This window comes from Ursus arctos, unplaced genomic scaffold (genome assembly GCF_023065955.2).
Source record: "Ursus arctos isolate Adak ecotype North America unplaced genomic scaffold, UrsArc2.0 scaffold_1, whole genome shotgun sequence".
NCBI lineage: Eukaryota > Metazoa > Chordata > Mammalia > Carnivora > Ursidae > Ursus > Ursus arctos.
In genome coordinates this window covers 70,670,335-70,693,418 of record NW_026622763.1, presented here as the reverse complement: position 1 = coordinate 70,693,418, position 23,084 = coordinate 70,670,335, and the positions used below count along the sequence as shown (strand labels likewise).

The 23,084-nt window shown below is 35.5% G+C and overlaps 1 pseudogene; it reads left to right on the top strand.

Moving 5' to 3' along the window:
• Nucleotides 1-20,632, top strand: part of LOC113248120 (acidic leucine-rich nuclear phosphoprotein 32 family member B-like) — an 83,046-nt pseudogene extending 62,414 nt beyond the window's left edge.
• Nucleotides 20,633-23,084: the final 2,452 nt, after the last annotated feature.

Below are 23,084 nucleotides of genomic sequence, written 5' to 3'. Positions count from 1 at the left end.
TGGGCTGGAACCAAGTGTGGGATGGTTCACCAACTGCACGGCGCAGGTGCATGGAGAGAGAGAATTTTAAGCAGGCTCCATGCCCAGCAGAGCCTGACTACCCTGAGATCATGACCTGAGCTGAAACCAAAAGTCCTATGCTTAACTGACTGAGCCACCCAGGTTGCCCCCCTAATCTAAACTTGTAAGTATATATTCACACTAAAAAGTTCTTTTTATTTCCTTTCCTTTTTCAAGTTTACTTTTGATTTTCACAGTACAAGCAAATGCATAACTCCTTTTGATTCTTACAACCCCTTGTTACCATTCAACTTTATCTGAGGGGTAGAAGCAAAGGACTTCGGAAAGCTTAGCTCATTTCTAGAGATTTGAGAACAGGCATAAAGAAAAAGAAGAGAGAAAAATATAAAAACAGTCCTTTGTTCTCAGGTTCTTAGCCAGGATGGATTTCATAGCCAGGACCATGGTGCACAGCAATCTTCTTATATACAGTTGATGTCACTGGAAAATGTGGTTTGTCTCTGCATGGATTTTGTTCCCCTCTCTATTCATCCAAACCTCTCTTCTGTTTTCTATTTCTCCTTAAGTGTAGCCTTTACCTCATTAAGCTTTAGCAACCATTTCTCAGCTTCCCACACATATCTTGTCTCTCTAGAGCTTCTATTATATTCTCATTTTTATCTTGTAGCTTTTGATTTTCAAGTTTCTACCTCATATTTACATAGGTCAATTATTTCTTTACTCATTCTTAATATCTTGTTTTACCCCTCATTATTCTGAAATATTAGCTTATCTTTAATGGATTTTTAATTATTTTACTTCTATGATATATTCTAGTATTGTGCCTTTTAATCTTTGAACTAATATGCTTAATTTTTATGCACTTTCTATTTTAGAATAGTTATGGATTTAGAGGATTGTGAAACTACTACAAAGAATTGACATAGATTTCACACCTTGCTTTCCCTATTATTGACAGCTTATATTAGAATGGTACATTTGTCACAATTAATGAACTAGTGTTGATACATTGCTATTAACTAAAATCCATTCTCTATTCAGATTTCCTTAGTTTTTTTTTTTTTTTTTTTAAGATTTTTATTTATTTATTTGACAGAGACAGAGACAGCCAGCGAGAGAGGGAACACAAGCAGGGGGAGTGGGAGAGGAAGAAGCAGGCTCACAGCAGAGGAGCCTGATGTGGGGCTCGATCCCGGAACGCTGGGATCACGCCCTGAGCCGAAGGCAGACGCTTAACCGCTGTGCCACCCAGGCGCCCCCAGATTTCCTTAGTTTTTATCTAATATCCTTTTTCTATTCAAAGAGTCCATTCAGGAGATTACATTACATTTGATTGTCATGTCTCCTTAGGCTCCTCGTGGCTGCAACACTTTCTTAGACTGCTTGTTTTTGATGACCTTAACAGTTTTGAGTACTGGTGAGATAGTTTAGAACATCTTTCAAATGACATTTATCTAATGTTTTTCTTATTATTAGGCTATGATTAAAGGTTTGGGGAGGAAGACCACACAGGTAAATTTCTATTCTCATCACATCATATCAAGGGTATGTACTGTCAACATTGCTTATCACTGTTGATGTTGACCTTGATCACCTGGCTGAGGTAGTGGTTTTTAAGTTTTTCCACTGTACAGTTACTCTCTCCTCTGACCCTTTCTGTACCGTACCCTTTGGAAGGAGGTCACTGCACCAGTCCACACAAATTATCTGAAATTTATCCAGATAGGATATTGATTTTTTTCTTACACATATTTTTGTTCAGTAATTTTTATTAATATGGATATGTATTAGATATCAGTATTAATATTGGATATTTATTATTTTATACTTTGTATTATAATCCAATGCCACTTTATTCTGTTGCTAAAATTGTTCCAGGTGTGGGCATTAGTAGCTCTTTCAGTCAACTCCTGGATTCCTTTGATACACTTCCAATATTGTTTTTTTGTTCTTTCGGTGTTTCTGTTTTTCTGTTTTAATACTTGCCTCCTTTCTGGCACTATAAGATGCTTTAAGAACATCTTGTGTGTTTCCTGCGTAAGTCCTGCAAAGAGGTATATTCCCAAAGAATCTTGGTTCCTTTTATTGAGATTATTAGAAACTAAGATCTGGGTACTAGGTGTAGTTGTTGCCACTAGTCTGCCATTACTTCTAGGTCCTCTGAGTTGAGAAAGTAGATATATATGCATGTGTGTGTGGGGGGGTCTGTGTGTGTGTGTGTGTGTGTGTGTGTATGTGTGTGTTGTGTGTATGCAATTCGGAGCATGATTGCTGAATCATATGGTAGTGCTAAGTTTAGCTTTGTAAGAAACTGTCAGATTATCTTATTGTGCTTAGCTTTGTCTTCCAGTACAATGTTGAATAGTTGAATAGGAGTGGCAAAATAAGACATCCTTGATTTCACCACTTACTAAGGATCGTAGTGGGAAAGCATCCCATCTCTGCCCATTAAGTATGATGCTAGCTAGTTGTTATTTCTAGACTTTTTTTTTTTTAATCAAATTGAGGAATCCTCTTTTTCTAGAGTTTTTATCATGAATGGGTATTGGGTTTATCAATGATTTTTGTGCATGAATTGATATGATTATATGATTTTTCTTCTTTAGTCACTCGAAATGATGGATTACATTGATTTCTGAATGTTGAACTTGACCTGCTTGTGTGGAATAAATCTTATTAAGTCTTGACATATAATTCTTTTTATATGTTGTTGGATTAAATTTGCTAATATTCTGTTGAGGATTTTTGTGTCTATTTTTTTTTAAAGATTTTATTTATTTATTTGACAGAGATAGAGGCAGCCAGTGAGAGAGGGAACGCAAGCAGGGGGAGTGGGAGAGGAAGAAGCAGGCTCATAGTGGAAGAGCCTGACGTGGGGCTCGATCCCAGAACTCCGGGATCACGCCCTGAGCCGAAGGCAGACGCTTAACCGCTGTGCCACCCAGGCGCCCCTTTTGTGTCTATTTTTAAGACATATTCTGGTCTGTATTAGGGTAATGCTGGACTCACAGAATGAATTAGAAAGTGGTTCCTTTGCTTCAATTTTCTGGCAAAGATTGTGGAGGTTGATATTATTTTCCCCTGAGTTGTTTGGTAGAATTCAACAATGAAAGCATCTAGGCCTGGTACTTTATTTATATTTTTTGAAGGTCATTAATAATTGAATTTCTTTAAGAGATATAGTGCAATCAAGTTATCTACTTTTTTCTATGAGTTTTGCTAGTTTTGTCTTTCAAGGAATTGGCACATTTCATCTAAGTGATAAAATTTGTGGTCATAGAGTTATTTATAGTGTTCCTTTAATTGTCTATGGGCTAAGTAGTTATGACTCTTCCTTCATTTCTGGTATTGGCAATTTTGTCTTCTTTTCTTTTTCTTGGTTGGCCTGGCTAGTGTTTTATAAATTTTATATGTTTTTGCAAAGGACCAGCTTTTGTGCTTGCTTTTATTTTTGCTTTTCACAACCTTCCAATAGCTCTTTATTATCTTTAATTTTCTACCTTTACATCTTTTCTTCTTTTATTTTTTGATTATATAATGAATGGTAAAAAAATGTTTCACAAGATCAGTATTACTGAAGATAAGCCATATTTTACAAAGGAGAGCCATGAACTGTGCTCTATCACCTCAGCAGCAAAAGTCAATTTCTCTATATTTTCAATGCAGCGAACTTCACAGTGCGATTTTATACACAAAATTTCATCCCTGGCCTTTTCTTGCTGCTATTTTTTTTCTTTTACCCTGTTGTCTACATTTCATTAAAATTATATTTTATCTGGCTGTATTTTATGTGGGAAGAAGAAATATTTGCACAATAAATCAATGTACACATAGACAGATGTAAGAACAATTCATACATAGATTAAATGCTGGTTGTTGATGACTTACTCCATATCCACTCTATCTTCTGAGCTCACATGCAGTTGCACTAGACGGTTCTGCATATCAAGTTTTTGAATCCTTCCTGTTTCTTTCCTGCTCAGGCTATATGACCCAGTAGATACAATGCTTTGGAATCTCTTGGAATCTTTATTTATTTATTTATTTTTAAAAAAGATTTTATTTATTTATTTGACAGAGAGAGACAGCCAGCGAGAGAGGGAACACAAGCAGGGGGAGTGGGAGAGGAAGAAGCAGGCTCCTAGCGGAGAAGCCTGATGTGGGGCTTGATCCCAGAACATTAGGATCATGCCCTGAGCTGAAGGCAGACGCTTAACGACTGCGCCACCCAGACGCCCCAAGAATCTCTTGGAATCTTTAAATATAATAGTCATATAGACTATTTAGACTCCCATAGACGTATTAGACCTTTCACATTCTGGAGGAAGGCAATGTCTTTTGCGGCAGAGAATTACTGTCAAAAGTACCTTCTAAACTTGCATTAGACTCCAATAGAGACTGATTGACAAATCATGGGACAGTAAGGCTATGTGAGTGGTCTTACTCATCAGGGGATGGGTATTCTTAGATCTACTAAGTCACAAACTTGAGCAGGAGCAACGCTGATCCAGTATGGAAATGAGTTATTCAGAACCTGATTGCAGTTCAGTCCGGCGATGAACAGGTAACCTTTTTCTGTTTCAACAAAGTCTTATTCTCTGTCCATACCTATGTCTTTGTGGGTAAAGGAGAATATTCCCTAAAGCTAACTTTGGAGGAAGACTAGTATCTGGTTCACAGATGGGTCGGCTCAATATGTTGATGCAAGCTGAAAACAGACTGCCAATGAGCAATAGCTACATTCATGTATAGCTATAAGTATAGTTGGGGAATCTTCTCAGCAGTTTAAACTGTGAGTAGTACACATATTTATACCACTTTAATATCATGAGAGAAGTTACTAGAGGTAAGGGTATGCTCAAAATCTGGAGGAGTGGTAAATTGGTTTGTTGGTCAAAAGTCTGGAAGGAGAAGAAAGATCAGAGACTAAGAGCTCTGTATTGATGGATAGGAGCAAGCGCATATGCAGATTTTTTTTTTTTTTTTTGTGGTTTCATATTAAAACCTCAATCAATACAGACACTTCATGACTAGGTGAGTAAGATGACTCACGTAGGTAAGACAGGCTATCTCCTCAGCCACCCCAGTATTTATGCAACAGGCCCATGAATGGAGTAGATATAGTGACAGAAGTTAAGTATAGTCTAGGCATGAGCCCAGTAACATGGGGCTGCTTTTGTGGAGACTGGTTTGTCTACTGCCCTTGCTGAATGCCTGACTGATGTTGAGTTTTTTTGTTTGTTTGTTTTTTAAGATTTTATTTATTCATTTGAGAGACAGAGAGAGTATGGGTGGGGGTGGGGCAGGAGCAGATTCCCCACTGAGCAGGAAGCCTGATGCGGGGCTTGATCCTAGGACCCTGAGATCATGACCCGAGCCAAAGGCAGAAGCTTAACCACCTGAGCCACCCAGGCGCTCTGAAGTTGAGTTTTTGATATGGTGCCACTCAGTGATAAGTTGATTGCCTAAGTTCGTCTTAAATGGAGGGAACAGTGATTTATCAACCCTGAGATTGAGAATTGTATTCTGGCTGTGGGTTTGTTACCTCTGCCTTCAGTGCTTTTTTGGCATCTCTATCCTAAGACTTTCAGAGTTTTTATTTACTTACATATGTTCCATGCTAGAATTGTATTGGACCAAGACATGCTTTTCAAGTAAAGAGAGCTTGAAAATGAGCACATGATTATGGGATCCTTGGGTTCTGTCATATGTTATATCATTGAGTAGCTGCTGTTCTGAAAGAATGGACATATCTTTTTAAAAACACACCTAAGGCACTATTTTGAGAATGATACTTTGCAAGGTTGGTGTCCTATTATTTAAGATATCTTATATACTTTGAACCAATAACTGTTGAATATGCTGTGTTTCTGACAGATTAAACGAGTCTAGGAAACAAGAGGTGGAAAGAGGAGTAGAGCTTGTCCTTGTTTAGCTAAGTGACCCACTTGGAAACTGTGTAATTTTTCTAATTCTTATCTCCTGAATTCTGGTCTTTAAAGAATTAAAATTCTTGTCTTCAAGGGAGTGCGATTCCATCAGGGCCTCAGTAAAATTCTGATGAACTTAGAACTACAATTTTCACCTTACAATTTTGGGCTCCTCATACTAATAGACAAGCGATAAAAGAGTTAATATAGTGGGGTGGGGAAAATTGACCATAATCATCACAGGAAGCTAGTGTTCTTGTGACATAATGGGATCCAAGAAGAATGTGTCTGAAACTCAAAAGATTCATGAAGGGAACTCTTGGTGCTTTTATATGTGATTAAAAAGATACAAAGGCTATTATAACAGCTATATCCTAGTAACTACAAGGTAAATAAGGACTCACATATCACTGACAAAGTTTTGATGATACCTCCCACAAAGAGATGTAGACCTGTGGAAGTGTTGGCTGAAGGTAAGGGAAATCTAGAAAGGGTGGTGGAGAAGAAAGATGATGAGTATTAGCTGTGGTTTTGAGATTGTGGCTTTTAACATTAAACCTCCCATTTTTAAAATTTTTATTTACTTATTTAAAAGATTTTATTTATTTGGCAGAAAGAGAGAGAGAGAGAACAAGCAGGGGGAGCAGCAGAGGGAAGGGCTCTTCACTGAACTGGGAGCCAATGCAGGGCTCAATCCCAGGACCCTGGGATCATGACCTAAGCCAAAGGCAAACACTTAACCAACTGAGCCACCCAGGCGCCCCATTAGACTTCCCATTTTAAGGCTTTTTACAGACTGTGCTTGGTCACTATCCTTAAGTGTAAGTAACAGAGCTGACTCATTATGGGGTACAGCAAGTTTTGACTAGTATAAGGATTTGACGGTGACACATTTCCCAGTCTCTGGACATATACAGTCACTGTATATGTATGGTTCCTTCTACAATGTAATTTTCATCTTCAGAACTTCTCAGTATTCTCCAATAAATAGGATACAAGCATATGGAACTGTAGAACTTGCCTGTTAGAAAAGAATCATCTGTTAGCTAAGACAGGAAAGGGGCATAATATTGTACATGTTTCTTGTCAAATATTCATAAATATAATCTATAATTTTCATTTAGAAAATATTTTTTAATAAATATTCCAAAAATCCCATGACAGAATACTTTTGCACAAAATAATGGCCTCTATTATGTATCATGAATAGTATTACATAATGAGCTAAATAAATAGTGGATATAAAACCAAATTGATGGTGACTCAAATAGAATGATTTATGACCAAAACCAGCAAATGCTTTTTAGCTTGAAATTGAGTGATTCCCTGTTAAATAAGCATAATAGGTTTCTGCTATACATTATATCTGACTAGTCAAAATATAAATCTGAATACTGCTTATGATTTGCTTGGCTTACCTTTAATCTATTAATTAAACATTGTCTAATCTGTGAAATATAGGACACTTTTGGCAGCTGTGCCCCACAGGATTTAATTCCCAAAATGACTAAATTCCAATCTACTAGCCATCCAATTAATTGTGTTAAGCACTAATCAGACGCTCCACAGATTTCTCTGGTTTCATCCCAATTTCAAAAACAGAAATTGTAATGCAGATATTTATGTATGTATACACAAACTATGAACCTAATCCTTGCAAAGGCCAAGCAAGTGAGGAAAAAAAAAAAACCCTCAAATTTTTGAAAATTACACCTGGATTTATTTTAAATTCTTGGTCTTTTTCAAACTTTAATTAACTCCAAATGTACTTACTGTCTCTGGCAGTCCTTTAGCAGTTATGACTTTTTCAAATATTTTGGTTTTACTCCATTTGACATGTGATATTTGACTAAAAACCCTGATATTAATTTGTATATTAAATATTAGCAAATCTAAATCTCCTCATTCATTATTTGGTGAAAATAAATATAAATATAAGGTTTAATATTTTATTTCTTTGTTTCATTTGCTCCTCTAGTAGTATTTAAGCTACGATTTAAGAACTCTGCGGTATATAGAAATTGCTCACATAATATAGAAGATAATTATATTCCTTACATAAATAAAACTTGAAAAATAATAACTCTAAGTGAAAGGTTCCATTACAAAACTTATATTTATTATTAAATTGTTCAATACAAGAAAATGTGCTAAAGCCATAATATATAAGAATGTGCCTATAAGAAGCCTAGGCTTTTTAATAAACAGTTTCTGGCTGCTGGAACTTAGTTTTGCTGTTTTTCAGTAATTTTGACTGACATTATCTGTATAAATTGACAAATGAGTCACTATAAATAAATCCTAAACTGACCTGAATTCTGCAGTTAGCAGTGATGAGATTTGAAAGAGATCTCTTGGAAGATATGTGAAAAACCTTTCATATTTAAGAAGGAGATTTGTACTCATAGAATCTACGTATGAGAAAAAGATTTATATTTACATAAAAGTAAATTCTCTGGATTAAATATATTAATAAAACAATAAAATAATAGCAATACAATTAACAATAAAAATAACAATTAATAAAACAATAAAAACAAAAATACCTGAACAGTATTTTCTTTTTACTTACAGTTTATTGTAATCTGAACCAAGTGGAGAAGAGTGTGGCAAAACATCTATGTCTTATATGTCATAAATTAGAAAACTCAGAGAAATAAGCTTAAGGCTTTGACATTTACTCAATTTTATAACTACTTTGAGGTTTTATTTGGGAATGTCCAGATGTATGTGGGTCAGAAGGTGAAAGTCAAAAGAATTGGTTCATGGATGGCCCTAGAAGCATCTAGCATAAAGGGGAAGATCTAAAACTCAACTAAAATTTTGTAGGCCATTAATATTTATATACAAGGGGATGACATGATATATTCTTTGATTCAGAGTCATAACTCTTGAGATTGAGCCCCTTGAGGCTGCCTAAGGTTAAACTCAAAAATACCCCCACCTCAGATGCCATTCTCTGCTCTTCTTAACCTCTTACCTCTTGCCACTTAAGAATTACCCTGTGCTGGAAAAGTAGTGTTAGGCTCATCTCAACAAGCTTCTTTCTTTTCAGGATTCTGGCTCCTTAAGTCCTGGCTTCCTCAGTATCTCTGATGGCTTCAAAGAGAAATTTGCTTATTTGTTGGTCTATATTTTGCCCAGCTTTTATTGTTGTTTGATTTTGTGAAAACATACAATCTGCAAAAAGTTTCTCTATCATTATCTAGATTTTTAACTTGAAAGCTTTCTATTACACTTTGGCATTTATTTCTCAATAGATTATGAAATGGGCAGAGAAGAGATGTGTCATTTTTTAGGATCCCCCAAATGTAACTTGGAAGAGTAGTGATGGAAAGTATATGAAATGAGCTGAGGAAAAAGGCAGATGGAGAGAAAAATAGACATTAATGGGCAAGATAGAGTCCTTAGTCAGGTGTGAAAAACAAGGTTCCTGACATCTTGGTGAGATATAAGAGCTGTACACGATAGAATCAGTTGTACTCACATTAAGGTAAATTTAATGGTCTAAAATACCTGTAATATAATAGCTTTCCATGCTAAGTTAAAAAAATATACTTTCAATATAAATAAAATTCATTCTGTATGTAAAATTTGAATTCGTTGGGCACCTGGGTGGCTCAGTTGGTTAAGCATCTGCCTTTGGCACAGGTCATGATCTCAGGGTCCTGGGATCGAGTCCAGCATCAGACTCCCTGCTCAGTAGGGAGTCTACTTCTCCCTCTCCCTCTGCTCCTCCTCCCTCCTCCCTGCTTGTGCTCTCTCTCTCTCAAATAAATAAATAAAATCTTTACAAATTTTTGAATTTGTTATATACATTAAATATTTCAGTATTTAAGAGTATTTCATGAGGTACCAAAATCATGTTAGAACTCAATCACCAAAGGGGGAGAAAAAAACAGAACGTTCTTTTTAAAGATTTTATTTATTTTTATTATTTATTTGAGAGAAAAGAGAGAGTTAGTGAGGGGAGCAGGGATCAGAGGAAGAGGGACAAGCAGATTCTGTGCTGAGTGCAGAGCCCAAGGTGGGGCTTGATCCTATCACCCTGCGATCATGACCTGAGCCAAAATCAAGAGTCCAGTGCTTAACTGACTGAGCCACCCAGCCGCCCCCAAACCAGGACCTTCTTAAGGGCAGTAATATTCATCTCCCAGCAAGGTTAGTGTTGAGATACTTGATATAGTTTTCACTTTGGTCTGTGTTGGCCTCACAAAAATCATGATGTCCTATACCCCTTGCATAGGATATTTCAAATGAACATTAATCCATGTTCTTAAATTTTGGAATACTTTGCTAGTAATTTAATTGGATTTTTAAACAATACTCTGCATAGCATTTATATTATTGATTCCATAATTTAGCAGAAATAATTAACTGTATGAGTCACTGGACATTTGTTATAGTTGTTGCTGCTGAAAACACAGGAAAGAAAACATAAGCAGTCCTTGGTTTGCTTATTGCAGAGTCAAAATTTTGTGTATGCCTTCAAGTACAAGATTCTTCTCATCTACAAGTTTCATTTGACTCTATAAGTGACTAAGAAATAAAGAGACTAGTAACACCCTAAAAGATTTCCAAAGTTTTGATGGCTCTTTCTGGAATTCCCAGAGATATTTTATGAGCCTCTGCTGCATCATCTAGGAATTTTTGACCAAGATGAACCTTAAGGAAACTGTCATGAATTTGAGTGGCTGTCCTATGTAAAAAAAAATATGCAAATCAAAACATTACCAAAATGCATTAAATGCTCCATTGCAAAACTTCATGAATCAAACATCGGCTAAGTCATGTTGAATTCTGTTTTATAATTGTGTGGTTTATTTACTCTCCTTAAAAAACCAAAAAAACAAAAAACAAACAAAAAACTCTTAAGTATTTAAAAAAATCATTAATTTATGGATCGTCTAAAATTTAGGTCTGGGAAAGAATAATGTTACTTTCCAAATAATATATAGTTTGGAAAGGAAGAAACACCCAGGTAAGTGATTTACTTACCTAAGACCAACTAGCGTGTTAATGTTGGAGAAAGAAACAGTCCTTTATCTGTTTCTTCTGCTCTGTTCACTTGAGCTGATTATATGGAAATAGTAGGACAAGAAAATGAAGAAAAAAAGGAAGTTTTCATTTCAAGTTCCAATGACATTTTTTCTAGAGGCACCAGGCTGATCTTGTTTAGACATGTAGTTAAACCATTTAGATTTAATCCAGCATCCTAGGAGTAGCCATTGCTTGAGAGTATGGGCATGTATCAGAAGTGATTGCCAGGGGAAAAAAAAATGTTCACACTAATGAAGCAAAATGTTTTGTACATTTTTCAGCTCTCAATTTATATCCCATATCATTATAAGATTATGTTATTTTAGAATTAGGTATGTTATTAAACATTGTCAAGCTCAACCTTATTTCATAAAATATCGCATCTGGTATTTCAAGGAAGGTTTGTGAAACTTCCCCATTTACTCAGCATGTGGTATAGAGAGTTCTGTTTTAGAAAGCTTTCCAAAAAACATATTGTTTGGTACTGATATGTAAAAATAGTAATATGCCTCATATCCCCTTGCTTATTGGCTAGATTATCTCTCTTGTGTCTGGTTATTTCCCTGCAAATCTGAGCATTCAAGAAATCCTGTTCTGTTTCCTTATAGATATTATATTGAAAAACTGACATAATGCAGCCCAGCAAAATTAAGTGTATGATTGTCAATTCACATAGGATAGAGCTCCTATTTCGTACTACTCCAGATGCCTTCTCTGGTTCAACACAGACTCCTTTGTCCCCAACTTCCCATTTAAAGTTAATCCCATTTTAGAGGCTGAGGATATTAGAAGGCAATTTTCAGATATTGGATATTTTACACTTGAACTAATTTACCAGCATGAGTTGGAGGATATCTGTTTAAACGGAGGTAAACTCCAAATCTTCCTTTGTATAAACCTACACTGTGGATCCTCGTATCCTAGTGTGAAACATCAGAATTGATGTTAAACATCAGAATTGATATAAGGCAAACCTAAAGATTGACCAAACCATTTCTATCATCATTTACAGCTATATATTTAAAATACAGCCAAAGCTATATATTTATAAAAGCATATAAAATATATGTTCATCTACTCACCTATTATCTGTCTATCTATCATCTATCTATCTATCTATCTATCTATCTATCTATCTATCATTTCCCTGTACCTGCTGAATTTATCACTTAGAGTGAATAACAGAGGGAAGTCCTCAGGTAAGGGTCCTTTGGAACAAACCAGCACAAACATGGTGAGATAAGACATTTTAAGATAAGAAAGATTAAAGCAGAAAGTTGAAGACAAGGATACATATTTAAGTCACTGTGGAGAAAAAGAAAAGTGTAGGAAGACTTTGATCAATGATAGTGATGAAAAAATGAGTAACTTCAATCAAAAACACCCAAAGCACTTTATAAGCCTGGAAAAATAAATTACTGAAGCCTGGGCAATTCGGATCAGAAGCATGAAAGTACTAATAGATACAAATGAAAAAGCAGTATCGGTCAATCCAGTTATTTTCTGATGATGCAAACATCTTATCTTCACTATACATTTGAAATGGTGATCAAAAAGTACTTTAATCAATATAAATTAAAAAGCAGGATTGGTAAATCTTTTCATTTTCTAGTGATACACTAATTTCATTTTCACTCCTCATTTCCAATGACGGTCAAAATACATTGTTAATTAAATTAATTTTACAGAGGAGCAGGGTTGTATACATCTGTTTATCATTTGAAGCTATTGAAAGCAATCCTGTAATTTTCAGAAGTTCTGGTGTTTCAGAAAAAGTAAAATAATGTTAAGTAATGAATTTTTTATTACTTTTAAAGCACTATTGGGGTGCCTGGGTGGCTCAGTTGTTAAGCGTCTGCCTTAGGCTCAGGGCGTGATCCCGGCATTCTGGGTTCAAGCCCCACATCAGGCTCTTCCACTGGAAGCCTGCTTCTTCCTCTCCCACTCCCCCTGCTTGTGTTCCCTCTCTCGCTGGCTAACTCTATCTCTGTCAAATGAATAAATAAAATCTTTAAAAAAAAATAAAGCACTATTATTGGTGTAAAAACATCTATTATAAATATTTGGAGAGCTGATATTTTTGAACATTTATTGCATGTAAGGAACTGTTTAAGGGCTTTGTGTATTTCATCCTATGGACAACCCTAATAAAGTAGATAATGTTATATTCTGCCAATTTTATAGATTTAAAATCTTAGACTCCTAATATCTTATTTGTCAAAGGACACACAATTGGTAAGTAATGAAGCCAAGATGCATACTTAGGGAGCCTGGCTGTAGGGTTGAAGCTCTTCCCTATTCTATCTATCTATCTATCTATCTATCTATCTATCCGTGTATGTATCATGTATCTATTCTTTCTCTCTCTCTTTCTCTCTATTACGTAAACCAACTTAAGTGGAGAGCAGTGGTAGAGCAGTTGCTGAAATTCTCATGACCCAAATCTAAAACTAGGCCTTTATGGATCTCCTCACCCAATGTGAAAAAAGAAATACTTGTCATTTCTCAAATACATTATCCACTGACAACTACAGAAGAGAAACTCAAACTAAAGTTTAGAACCTTAGGTAATATGGAAATAAATAGGAAAATAGAATTTTAAAACAACAATCAGATATTACAGGAAGAGAGATATTAACTTGAACTAATTCGTTCAGTTCTTACAATTTAAAACAAACTGATTAGGATTATGATTAGCCAGATTTTATTTTTAGGAACCATTGCATGTATAATCCCATCTAGGTCAGGGTGTCTCAATCTCGACACTATTGACATTTTGACAGAAATAACTATTCTTCCCCAACGTGACATCAAAACATGTCTTCAGACATTGCTGAGTATTACGTGGAGAGGCAAAATTGCCTCTGAGAACCAATGATCTGAAATACCGAAATGGAATGCCTGTGTTTGACATCACTTTGGTGAAGTTTGCTAACATCTGGGAGATTTATAATTACTCAGCCCTTTGACAGAAACTCTATAAGTCTGACCCAGTCGTCCATTTACAAAAAGATCACTTGTAGTGACAATCACACCTTTTAAATGATACAATTTGTTTTGCCCACATAATTGAGAGTTAACTGGCTGTGGTAATTGGTCCAATTGGACATGAATGTGTCCTCAGAAAAAGAAAAATTAAAGTGCTTTCATGTCTGTGAAAATTCTCTCCGAGTATGAGAGTGATGAATAATACATACAGATAAAACATGCTCTGACTCTGGTTCACAGACCTGGGATCCAAAGAGAGGCACAGCACTATTACAGACTTGCTAATCATCAAACTTGAATCATTTAAGCTTTAGGCCTTAAATAGACCAAAACATTACCTATTAGGCATTAATGACATGAAATTTAACAGGCTGGGAGCTAACAAAGAGTAACAAAAGAATCCATTAAAAAAGAAGAAAGTGAATTTTAGAAGGTATTTTGGCTATGAGTTATTTTTCAGAATTAATTTATATTGTGTGGCAACTTGGATCTTTGGAACAGTCTTTAAAATAAGACTTAAAATTTTAAATATAATTTTTCTATTAAATTCTATGTAAGACTAACCAGATGTGGTTCCTAACCTGTAAGAACCTGTAGTTTTTAAGATCTTGGCATTTGTATTAGACTTTTAAAAATCTTTTTAAAAAATTATATGTTATATTCAAACCAGTTATCATCTGTGTACCCAGATGATGTGATGGTAAGTAATATTAGAAAATTAAGGAAGAAAAGCATATTTTATTTTAAAAACTCAATCTAAACAGTAGTGTTTGAAAAGAATTTGAACTGTTTTTGAATTGTAAAAATGTCTTCTAAGTTCCATCTCTGTTACTTCTAAGGTATGTGACTTTGAATGACTCACCAAATACTTTTCTGTAAATTGGTGGCAATATTTGCCCTACATATTTCACAAGGTTATTTTGGAAATCATGTCAAATGTATAAGAAATCACATTGTCAACTGTAAAACTAATTAGTCTTTTTAGGGCATTTATTTTTTATAGAATCTGACTAGGGGCACCTGGGGGGCTCAGTTGTTTGAGCATCTGACTCTTGGTCTCAGCTCAGATCATGATCTCTGGTTCTGGGATCCACCCTGTCTGGCTCTACACTCAGGAGGGAGTCTGCTTCTCTTCCTCTCCCTCTGCCTCTCCCCCCACTTGCGTGCTCTCTTTCTCGAAAATAAATAAGTAAATCTTAAAAAAAAAAAAAAAAGTTTGTCCAAAACCATTCAGTTGCCCCATGAGTGAATTAAAAATGATTATTGGTGTTCATTCATATCTCAAGGACAATCAGATTTCAAATCAAGATGCAGGAAGATAATAAAGTTCTATTTATGATTTGCACAAGGATTGATGTCGGTCATTTTATAATGAAAGAATATATATATATAGATAGATAGATGTCACAACGGCATATATATATATGTATGGCCATGTTTGATGAGTGAATGTCTTATGAATGTTTTCACATTTTTGGGTATATGTTTTATTTGCATATTGCATAATTTTATAGAGATTTATTATTATAATTTAAAAATTTTTATGTGCAACTTTATGTAAATGTGATGGAAGAATAAGTGAGGGACTTTCTGTCCTTTTGGTTTTATATGTTTTATTTTATTTTTCCAGACTTGAAATCTTTTACTCAAATAATTCTGTTTTTTAATACATCAATTATTTTCCTATTATGCTAGGGATTTGAGATCTCTGAGAAAGTTTCACTTTATCGTTCAGAACAATTTCTTCCCCATTTTGCATAGAGTCTCCCAATGCCAACAGTTGTTGATGTCTCTAGAAACAGATGGTTTGTGGGAGGATTGTTGAGTGAGATATTCTGCATCGTGGTCCCAAGACTGCACAGTTGCTGTTGGAAAGGTTACAGAAATGACAACTGGTATAAGAGAAGTTGCAAACCAGAGAGTGAAAATAGCCAGACAACTGTATGGAGGCTATCCAAATTAAAAGTCTTTTTGATGAAATCTTGACATTTCTTACAGAAGAAAATGCAGCGATTGCAGGAAGTTTGGATGGTATTAAGGTGGTTGACATATTGGCAATGCTTTTCGTATCTATTCTTTAACAAGTTTCACAGTTCACCCTGAGAATGATGAATATGTGGGAGACTCTTTCTATAGCAGGATTTTTTTTTAATGTCCTTGGGTTAGAGATAATGGATTTGTTCATTCCCATTTGCACATCATGTCCCTAGTTAAACTAAAAGTATTTTTCTTTCATTCAAAAAATTGAATGGTTAGGGAAACATTAAATTATTCTCTACCACTTAATTAACTGACACATTCTTTATCACAGAAGAGTAAGATTTGGAAAATGAGATAATAGTGTGACCCTTGAGTTAAGTAGCTATTCCAAATATAGGGAATTTAGGTTTGACTTAAAAACACATACAGGACACATTTCTGGGCTTCCCAGTGTTCAGTAGCATCTCTCATGAATGTGTTTTAGGTAAGTCTCTTTCAAATGTCAGCTTAGTACATGTTAACCTAGAAGTGTTAGTGGATATGGCTTGATTTTTTTAAACCCTTTTTTTTTCTTATTTACCTCCTACTCTTGCTCCCATCAATAAAAGCACAGTGAATTAGTTAGCAGTTCCCTTCAAATATCTGAGTGTTTAAGAGTAGAAGAAAGTATGCTGTAAAATACTATTTAATTATCTTATTAAATATGTATTGTTTCCATTATATGATATCAACTGAATTATACTAACTTAGATTTCAATGTGCAGTAAAAAATACTGCTAGTGATATTTGGATCAACACATTTACATAAGAACAATAAATGAGGGCTCATACAGATGCTATCACTAACATAGCCTAATCAGGGTTAGGAAGCCCCACCTGTCTTTTCCACTTTGCTCCCTCCTGCCCTCTATCTTTTGTGTCACCTGCCCTTCTTTCTTTTCCTTGTGATGAAAACTTTTAAGATTTACTCTTTTAGCAACTTTCAAATATGCACTACATTAGCATTAACTATAATCCCCAAGCTGTACATTATATCTCCATGATTCATTTTATAACTAGAAGTTTGTACCTCTTGACACCCTTCAATCATTTTGCCCACCCCCACCTTGTCTGTGGCAACCAGTAAATTATTTTCTGTATCTGTGAGCTTGTTGTTTGTTTGTGTTTGTTTGTTTTAGCTTCCACATTCAAGTGAGATCATATGGTATTTGTATTTTTCTGTCTGACATACTTGAGTTAACATAATATCCTCAAGGTCTATCTGTGTTATCACAATGGCAAGATTTCATTCTTTTTCATGGCTGAATAATATTCCACTCTGTGTGTGTGTGTGTGTGTGTGTGTGTGTGTGTGTGTGTGTACCATGTCTTCTTTATCCATTCATCCATTGAGGGACACTTATCCCTTTCTTTCTAATAACCTCAAAAGACAGGGCTAACACCATGATATATATTGAAATTTGAAATTTTGAAACACATAGATTCAACATATAGAAGAACTAAACAACAACACTCCTCCTCCAACCCCCCGCCCCCCCCAAATCCATAATGGGTCCCTGGTCATACACAGCCTGGGAACATGTTTTAGGACCGGTAGTCTGTAGACATCAACTGTTTCAGTTGGTGCAAGATGCTTTTAAACACCTGTCTGATCATCAATTGATTGGTTTCCTTCAGGGAGTTATAAATAGGAATTTCTGCTCCACCATTGCTGCTTCACCCACAGTGGAATTCAACTGACAGGCCAACATGATGTAGGTTACAATATATGTTGACAGAAATTCTACTTGAGTTTCTCATGAGATTTTAGTTTGGGCCATTTCATTTATAGCAGACTTTCAAAATTTTCTTTTCCACATATCTCTACATTAATTTAAGGACAGATACACAAAATCATAGTGAAGTATAAAGAGCCAAGTGAGGGACAATTTTGTTTTGTTTTTAAATAAAAAGACTTTTATTTCTTAGTACACTTTTAGGTTTAGACAAAATGGAGTAGAAAGTATGGCAAGTATGGCCATTTATTGCCTCTCCTCACCCTGCCACATCCTGCCACCCTATCCTATTTTCTTTATCATTAACATATTGCATTGGTGTGGTACTTTTGTTACAGTTGATGAATTGTTATGGCATATTACTAGCAACTAAAGTCCATTGTTTACATTAGGGTTCATTCTTTGTTATACATATCTAGGGATTTTGCCAAATGTATAAACTCATGTATCTACCATTATGTTATCATCTAGACTCATTTCACTGCACGAAAAATCCATTGTACTCATCTATTCATCCCTTCTCCATGACCCTCAGTCCCTGGAAACCACTGATAATTTTATTGTCTCAACAGTTTGCCTTTCCAAAGAAAAGATTTTAATTCAAATACCTTTTTATGTTAAATGGTTCTTTTTCCTGAAGGATATTTCAGTTTTGAGTAGAAATGGCACATAGTTCAAAAAATTATATGATGAATGCATTTGGGAGGACCAGCTGTGTTAGTATTTGCTTAGGACTTAAATGTGGGAATTTGTGTGGCTAATTTATTTTAAAAAATAGAAAATATGGACTAATGATGATAACATAGACTTAAACTTAATTGTAGCAATTTAAAAATCTTTGCCTCCAGGAAATGCTTTCATTTTGTTGGTTGTTTTTGACTGATTCTTTAGTAATCCAGATACAACCTACAGTGGCAAAGGCTGTTTCTAACCTAAATGTTGTAATTGCTACGTTTAGTTTATGGTGGGTCCATTTGGAAAATCAATAGTGATCAGAGAAGAGGAGATTGGGGCCAAAGAGATAAGTGGCAGATGGTCACAGAATAGTTCCTTTACAGTACTGAATGACCAAACAAAGTGACAAATGGCCATCAGAAGCAGAAGGATTTTTAGATGGGGAACCAGCAATGTGATGCTGTTTCAAACTCACACCTGATTGCTTCTTTTATCAAGTAACTTCTAATAATTCTCTAAAGAATTTTAAAACCTCTTAAAATTCCCTTAAATATTATACCAAGGGAAGGAGGCTATTTTTGCACCAGCAGAGTTCCCAAGAATGATAGTTTGGCAAGCTAAGCTCTATTTCCTTACAGTACAGTACATGGTAATGTTCATTACAACTGTATTGAAATGATCCATTTGGCATAGTACTAAATCTGGTCTAATTCAAAAACTAATTCAAATTTCATAAAACCCAACAGTAAAGTTGAACATACTTTTTTTTCTTTTATTGATAATGGTCTTATCATACTTAAATTGCTTTTTTATTTTTATGCATAACGCTTAAAGATTTGTCGCCACTTCTTTTCTAAAGTTTAAAAACATTTATTATGTTAGAAAATCAATTAGGTATTTGCTATATCAAGGATTGAAACTCTACAAGGTTTTGCGTGTTAACTGTTTGAAATTTTTCTGCTTTACAGTGCAGATGATATCTGTTTACTCGTTATAACATCATTAAAGTAGTCCCCAATTTTGTTAAATAATAGCACTCAATTCCTTATCCAAATCCATTTATTTAGCAGAAAATATTAAATAAAGATCAAAAGAAATATTTAAAATACCCAATGGAAATTAAGATTGTTATGTACTTTTTTAAGATGTAAATTTCAGAAACGATATATATATATCCTATTCTATTAACTGTTAGCATTTGAAAAAAAAATATATGCCCTTTTTTTTTTTTTTTAGATAACCACAATGTCACTCCCACATATTGTATGATAGAAAACCCAGATAAAAAAGTGATTTGGGGCTCTGAGGGCTCCACTCACCTTCCTGCACACCACCTGTGACTGTGCAGCTGGCCTCTGCTGCCAGCAGACCCCTCCCAAGCACCCTTGCTTTGCAGGTGGGAAGCCTCTCTCTGTTCTGCCCCCACCATGCAAAGTAAAGTTTGAAGAGAGGGGAAGAAGGAAACATAGACATGAAGAGGAAGATACAGCTGGGCCTGAGGAACTGGACCCCGGCAACTGTCTGAGAACTTGTCCTGGACGATTGCAAATCATATGATGGAAAAATTGAGGACTTAACAGCTGAATGTGTGAACTTAGAATTCCTTAGTTTAATAAATGCATGCTTGATTTCAGTTTCAAATCTCCCCAAACTACCCAAATTGAAAAAGCTTGAGCTTAGTGACAACAGAATCTTTGGCGGTCTGGACAAGCTAAGAGAAAAGCTTCCAAATCTCATACTGCTAACCTTAAGTGGAACCTAAACTGAAAGATTATCACCTTGGAGTCTTTGAAAAAGTTGGAATATCTGAAAAGCCCGGATCTGTTTAACTGTGAGGTTATGAACCTGAATGGCTACTGAGAGTGTCTTTAAATTCCTACCCCAGCGGACCTACTTGGGTAGCTATGAAAAGAGGATCGGGAAACCCCTCACTTAGATGCCATGGTGGGTGGTGTGGATGAAGAAGAGGAGGATGAAGAAGGAGAAGATGAGGATGAGGATGGTGAGGAGGAAGAGTTTGATGATAAATAGGATAAAGACAAAGACGAAGATGTGGAAGGGGAAGAAGATGAAGATGAAGTTAGTGGGGAGGGAGTAGAACCTGGACATGATAAGTTGATGAAGGTGAAGACAGTGAGGAGCAAGATGCAGATAAAAGGGGAAAGAAAGTGGGAAAGATGAAAAGAGGAAGAAAGAAACAGATGGTGAAGGAGAAGATGATTAAGACCCTGCATAACCTGTAAAAAAAGAACTGTTCAGCTTTGGTTGGACTGCTCATATGGATTTGGTGGCTGTTTTGAAAAAAAGGTAGTTTTGATACAAACCCCAGTACACCTACCCACCCAAAGAGCCACAGAATCGTTCCTATGACTTTCCACCTTCCTCCATTTAGTCCTTCTTGGAAATTCACCATCATGCTTGGGGACTTCACCCCAACACAATTGTAAGCATTGTTAGGTTTCCATGTAAGACTCTTGCAGTAGTGTGGAGAGCTGTGATTGGTGAGTGAACCATCTGTGGCTACCAGTTATACCAAGACCATAGCATTTTTACTTTCTGTACAACAAAGAAGCTTTGCAAACAAAATCTTAACATTTTGAAAAGAAAAAAAAAAAGTTAATTGCAGTTGGAACTGAGCTGAATGGAGTTCCAAAGCTAGAGTTGGAACATCATTAGCTAAAGCCAACATTACATACATTTATTCTCCAAAACTGAAGCTCCTTAAGATACTAAATGAAAAATAAATTCATGTGTTTGTGTATCTGTGTATTTAAATATATGTATATAAAATGTATGTATATATCTGTGTATATTATATATTAATATATCCATGTATTAAAGTGTGCAGTGATTCTGCCTTGTAGATTAATGTGAGATATTAGAATATTAACCACTTTAGGAATGACATGTCTGAACAAAAATTCTCTTGACAATGTCAGTAGTATGAATACATGGATAGAAAGAGCAGACATAGGCAGTATTTGAATAAATCAAATAGGGTTTACTCATCCAAATGATGAAGAAGTAGGTCACTATAGTCAAGATATACAGAGAGAATGAGCTTTTTCTACAGGAGAGAAGAGATTTCTAGCCCCTAAGCCTCAGCAGTGGGAACACAGTTCCAAGTGACTTTTGAGTGAGGGTCATATCAGGCATTTTGAAATGAGTATAACTGTTTTCATATAAATCTTGGATAGACTAGCATGTATTTTTACCTGGATATGTGCTATAGGCCATGTTGCGTGAGTCACACCAATCTCAGAATTATATGAACACAGTATTACTAAGGTATGGTACACGGTATACTCAGGTATAAACATTTTTCGTTTTTCACTCTCAATCTCTCCGTGATAACACAGATTGGTTCAAATATGTTCCTAGGATACTTTCCCATTCACTCATTCAATTATTGTTCACTGGTTCCAGTTACCTCTTTAGTCTTGAACCATTCATTGTCTGTCTTTGCATTTATGGACATACAGGTAATATAAATTTGGACATTCTACCCACCAGTGACATGAACTTGAATTTCAATTTTGCATTCTTGCTTGATGGTTGTGGGTATTATATATCACTTGTTTGTGTAATTCTGTATTTCAGGTTGCCTTTTCTTTGATACCAACTGTTTATACCATCTTTTTGGCTGATTTGCATATTGTCCAAACACAGTAGTGTGGGACCGGCCTAAAGGCCTGGGAACCTAGCCCTCGTTCAGCAAGTTCTAGAGCTACCTTTGTGTAAACTGAGTGTTTAGCAGATCTAGCTCAGCTTTGCCAGCTGAGAAGTGATCCAGCACGTTTTTCACAGCAACCTGGCAATAACTTCAATTGCTTTGCTTGTGTTACAAGTTTGAGAAACACTGCTTTAGGAGTGATACTGAAAATAAATCTTAATTTTAGTTTAGGGCTTTGCTGTTCACTGTGTGTAAACAACAGAAACAAAGAAAAACCTAGTTTTGTACTTTGTCCGTCCTAGATCATCGGGAACTCTTTATCCATAGGTGTTTCCCCATGTGGAAATGAAGCATTCATGCACACCCTTGAGAGTTTGGGTGGATATTAGGAATATGACTCACAAGATACGAATGTCTGCCACTGATCCTAGCACATCGCAGATGTTTGTCAAACATGAATCTGCTCTCGAGATCTTTAAAATCTACCTGAGAAGTGTGATCATTTCTGATACTGAAATCATTATGACTTCAGCTGTTATCATAACTGCTCCTTGCACATGTCATTTGCTCTCAGTCCTTGTGCCCAAACATTAATTATCCACCAGTAATAAAAGTAATACCCAAAGGAAACTTCTTTATGAGCATTCAATGCCATAGACATATCTGAAGCAATTTAAAGACACCATGGCATTTGATAGTTATCACAACATGGACAGGTAGGAACTGTTATTATCATTTCCATTTTACAAATGAGAAAGTGAGACTTTGGTAGTTAAAGGATGCTCTAAGTTCATATGCCAATAAGTGTTAGCATTACTTGAACCTATGTTGTCTGATTCCGAATTCCATGCTCACATCCAATAAGCACTGCAGCAGGGCCACTAGCCAAGAATTAATGGCTTTTCAGGGAAAGAGGAACCATATATCAGAGCTGCCTGGGAAAAATAAAACTTTTCAAAATTAAAATGTCAAGTTAGGTTTGTTTAGAGAAAAATTAGCTTAG